At 40.1% G+C, this 5,087-nt stretch overlaps 1 long non-coding RNA gene across 1 annotated transcript; it reads left to right on the top strand.

The window, feature by feature from the left end:
- Window positions 1–1,613: 1,613 nt before the first annotated feature.
- On the top strand, window positions 1,614–3,401 carry LOC103133327 (uncharacterized). Its single transcript, XR_475721.2, has 3 exons — window positions 1,614–1,793; window positions 2,189–2,362; window positions 3,333–3,401. It is a non-coding gene; the product is annotated as an uncharacterized LOC103133327 (long non-coding RNA).
- Window positions 3,402–5,087: the final 1,686 nt, after the last annotated feature.

Below are 5,087 nucleotides of genomic sequence, written 5' to 3' on the forward strand. Positions count from 1 at the left end.
TGTCTTCAGGTGTTTTCCCCCAGACTTTGAAAACAGCAGTTATCAAACCACTGATAAAAAAGAACAATCTAGACAAATCATTACTGCACAATTACAGGCCGATCTCCAACCTCCCATTCATCAGCAAAGTTATTGAAAAAGCCGTTTTTAAGCAATTAAATAACTTCTTAACAATAATGAATCGCTTTGACTCCTTCCAGTCTGGTTTTTGTGCTCAGCACAGCATGGAGACGGCCCTTGTAAAAGTGTTCAATGACATCCATATAAATACAGACTGTGGGAGAACCACAGTGCTGGTACTGTTGGACCTCAGCTCAGCTTTCGACACTGTTGACCTCAACATCTTACTGAATCGACTGGAGAGTTGGGTCGGACTCCCTGGTCCAGTGCTCCACTGGTTTGAATCTTACATAAAGAACAGGGATTTCTTTGTTTCAATCGGAAACTTCTCATCAGAGAGGTCAACGGTCACATGTGGGGTACCCCAAGGCTCAATCCTAGGACCCCTTCTTTTCAATATTTATATGCTCCTGTTGGCTCAGGTTATAGCAGGAAATAGGATCAGCTACCATAACTATGCAGATGATACACAGCTTTACATCACGAATTCACCAGGTGACTCTAAACCCATCCAATCACTGTGGATGTGCCAAAACTTTCTTCAGCTGAACAGAAACAAAACTGAAGTTATTATCTTTGGACCTAAAGAGGAGCAATCTAGAATCAATGCACAGCTTCAGTTATTACAACTAAAAACTAGCGATCAGACCCGAAACCTGGGAGTAGTGATGGACTCTGACCTGAACCTTCAGAGCCACATTAAGACAGTCACAAAGTCGGCCTTCTATCACCTGAAGAACATCTCCAGGATTAGAGGACTAATGTCTCAGCGCGATCTAGAGAAACTCATCCATGCGTTTATCTTTAGCCGCATTGATTACTGCAACAGCGTCTTCACAGGTCTGACTAATAAATCAATCAAACAGCTGCAGCTGATCCAGAAGCTGCTGCTCGCATTCTCACTAAACCCAGGAAGATAGAGACATAACACCAGTTTTAAAGTCCCTACACTGGCTCCCTGTAGCTCAGAGGATAGACTTTAAAATACTGTTGTTAGTTTATAAATCACTGAATGGTTTAGCACCACAATACATTAAAGATCTGTTATTGCTGTACCAACCGTCTAGACCCCTCAGATCTTCTGGTTCTGCTCTGCATCCCCAGAACCAGAACCAAACGAGGAGAAGCAGCATTCAGTTTCTATGCACCACAAATCTGGAACAAGCTTCCAGAAAACTGTAAAACAGCTGAAATACTGTGTGCCTTTAAATCTCAACTTAAAACCCACCTGTTTAGAGTTGCTTATGGCAAATGATGTCTTCAATGTATTTGATGTTTTTATCTTTTCTTTCTTTTTATTACTTTCTTTTTTTCTCCTTCTCACTGTTTGCGTTTTAATGTTTTTTTTAACCCTTTCTCACATGCTGTTTTTATTTTAATTATGTAAAGCACTTTGAAATGCCTTGCTGCTGAAATGTGCTATACAAATAAAATTTTATTGATTGATTGATTGATTGATTGATTGATTGATTGATAGTGGAGGAGATCCAACAGTCTCTGAGTTCAGGAAGTTTCTCCACAGATAAACTGTCTCCTGCTCAGTGGTCAGCTCTGGGTTTCATCTTAGTGTCATCAGGAAAAGATCTGGATGTGTTTGACCTGAAGAAATACTCTGCTTCAGAGGAGGCTCTTCTGAGGCTGCTGCCAGTGGTTAAAGCCTCCAACAAAGCTCTGTAAGGACACACATTGTTACTGCAGGTATTGTTGATAGGTAGAAATCTGCTAATAGAGACAAAAAATAGATTTCATGTTGTTTGACTTTATTTATTGTTGCCCACTAGCAGATTATGAGCAGAAGAGTAATCGACTTCCTATAGCTGTTGGCCATGATGTCACATATTGAAGCACCAAAACCCAATGTCTTTCTGTTATGACTGAAACTGGATTAATTTACTTCATTGTTGAGTTTAATAACTAGCATCCTACTTGTGTCTAGCAAAGCTGTACGCCAGTTGATAACAAAAGACAATGAATATATGTAAAATAATTTGTACAAGAACATTATTGACCGGAAAGTAAAACATAAATTTTGAAGAATTATTTAATATTTTTCTCTCTGTCTCCTCAGACTGAGTGGCTGTAACCTCTCAGAGAGAAGCTGTGAAGCTCTGTCCTCAGTTCTCAGCTCCCAGTCCTCCAGTCTCAGAGAACTGGACCTGAGTAACAACAACCTGCAGGATTCAGGAGTGAAGCTTCTCTCTGCTGGACTGAAGAGTCCAAACTGCATCCTGGAGACTCTCAGGTAAAATGTGACCAATCCTGGTGAAACCAGATTTCTGTCCACTAACTGCTAACAGAGTTACACTATACTGCAAAAAGTATTTGACCATGAATCCAGATGATCAGAATCAGGTGTTCCAATAACTTCCATGTCCACAAGTGTATGAAAGTAGCACCTAGGCATTAAGACTGTTTTTACAGACATTTGTGAAAGAATGAGTTGCTCTCAGGAACTCAGTGAATTCCAGTGTAGACCTGTGACAGGATGCGCAACAAGTGGCCAACAAGTCTCTACACAAACGTTGCTGGTTTTCATTTACTGCAGGCTGAGAGAACCAAGAACAGAGGTATTTAGAAAGTCAGTGGTCAGGCTGCCATCGATAGTGAAACTCTGGATACTTGACAGATTGCTGCATCTTAGGCGCAGAAATGAGCATTATTACAGATCTTTCGTCCCAGCAGTTGTTAGACTTTATAACCAGAACTGCTCCCAACAAACTCAATGATTCTTTACATCCTGGCTGTTATATTCTGTCTTTTTAAGTTTCTTTTAAATAGTTTATTGCTGTTTTAACATAGAAATATATACATCTTATACATGATTATAAATTGCTCTACTCAGCTGCACGTCTTTCAAATTGATGATGCTGTTTTTATTAATTGTACAGTATTATTATTATTCCTCTGTTGTAAATGTGTCATTACTCTACAGTCTCCTATTGTTTTTTGTTTTTACTTCTTCTTGAATATCTGATTCTTCCATTTACCTTAAACTTGCTGCTGGTAAACCTGAACTCCCTGCTGAGGATCAATGAAGAATGTTTCTATTCTGACCTGATCTACATGTGATAAATGTTGATTTTTATTATATTATCATCTTATTAACAGGTTAAGCACAATTATTTGACTTTTTTCTTCTCCTATAAATGTCCAGTTCAGACCTTGGGCTCTACCTCAATGTTCTCATCATGTAATGAATTGTGTGTCTGCAGCTTATCAGGCTGTTTGGTCTCAGAGGAAGGCTGTGCTTCTCTGGCCTCAGCTCTGACCTTTAACCCCTCCCATCTGAAAGAGTTGGACCTGAGCTACAATCATCCAGGAGACTCAGGAGTGAAGCTGCTGTCGGCTGGACTGAAGGATCCAGACTGGAGACTGGAAGCTCTCAGGTATGGAGGAACCTGCTGCAGGAGCAGAGAAGGTCTGAAAGAGGAGGAAGAGGAGAAACGTCTTTAGTGTGATGGGAAACATTTAGTTTGAAGAGAAATATTTAGTTTGCAACCATCCATTTTCTGTCCACCCTTGTCTCCAGTGGGTTTGGGAGAGGTGCTAGTGCCTATCTTCTTTGGGCGAGAAGTAGGGTACACCCTGGATAGGGAATTGAAGCCAGTCCTTGACAGGGCAACACAGAGACAGACAGGATAAACAACCATGCACACACACACAAGGAGAATTTATAGAGACCTCTTAACCTGACAGTCATGTTTTTGGACTGTGGGAGGAAGACATAGTCCCCAGAGAAAACCCACACATGCACAGGGAGAACATGCAAACTCCATGCAGAAAGTCTCCAGGATGGGAATTGAACCCAGGACCATCTTGCTGCAAGGCAATGGTGCTACCAGCTGTGCCACTTTGCAGCCTAGTTTACAACCATGGCATTTCTGAATCACTGGATAACATTTTGAACCTTCTTTTGTCTCATTTGACAATTTAAGTAACTGAAATTATTTCTGGTAATTTTTACTGTGTAACTTTGCAATCATCAGCCCATTTAAACTATACCAATCTTTCACATGGTGCTGAATGAACCTGGGAAACCAACCCATCTACTGGTACCATAATGGCAGTCAGAGCAGCAGGGGGCCGGATATAGCTCCATGTGGAACCAAGAGGTTGGAGAGAGAAAATCAGTTTAAACTGTTTCCTATCAGAGTTCAGTTTGTCTCTCTGTCTTCACATCATGGGCTGGGCGGGGCTTCCACTGATTGGTCTACTGAGAAAATACAAGGAGCTGATTGGCTGATGGACAGGAAGTTAAATGTATGCAGATAAATTACAAAATAGATATTATTGGTACTGAAGAGACATGGCTGAGAGCAAATGTAGATTTTAGAATAAGTAGAAATGTTTCAGTGACAGGAAGAAAGAAACAGGAGGAGGATGAGCAAAATCTAGAAAATATCATCTATGTTGAGAAACATGTAGAGGAGCTGATCTAGATTATGTAGCAATAGAGACAATAATAAATAAGTTGAAAGGAACATTTTCGAAAGTTAGATTAGAATCAGTTAATCCAGATTAAAGGTCTAGATAATCAGTAATATGTGGTGACTGTAATGCACATGGGATATTATGGGACGGAAACAAAACAGATGTAAATGGAGAAACAGCAGAATAATATTTAGAGGGTAGAAACTGATGATGTTTGGATGTTTAAGAGAGACAAAAACAGATGTTGATCCAGGAAATGGATCAGTCCTTCATTTAACACGAGTGTCCAGGAAGATTTCAGCTGATTGTGAAATGAGATTATTAGACGCCTCATCTGGAGGCAGAGATCATTACCCAGTTTTCTGGAATATTCTCCTGACTAAGAACGGCTCACCAGGAAAATGAAAGAGTGGGATGGATTTAATAGAGTTTAATAGGGACTCTGACTAAATGAATAAAAGTGAAGTTCAGTTAGATTTCCATGATGATCTACTGATGACAGAAAGGACTTTAAAACAATATTTGATGGAGCTCCA

This window comes from Poecilia formosa, unplaced genomic scaffold, assembly GCF_000485575.1.
Source record: "Poecilia formosa unplaced genomic scaffold, Poecilia_formosa-5.1.2 Scaffold2611, whole genome shotgun sequence".
Taxonomy (NCBI): domain Eukaryota; kingdom Metazoa; phylum Chordata; class Actinopteri; order Cyprinodontiformes; family Poeciliidae; genus Poecilia; species Poecilia formosa.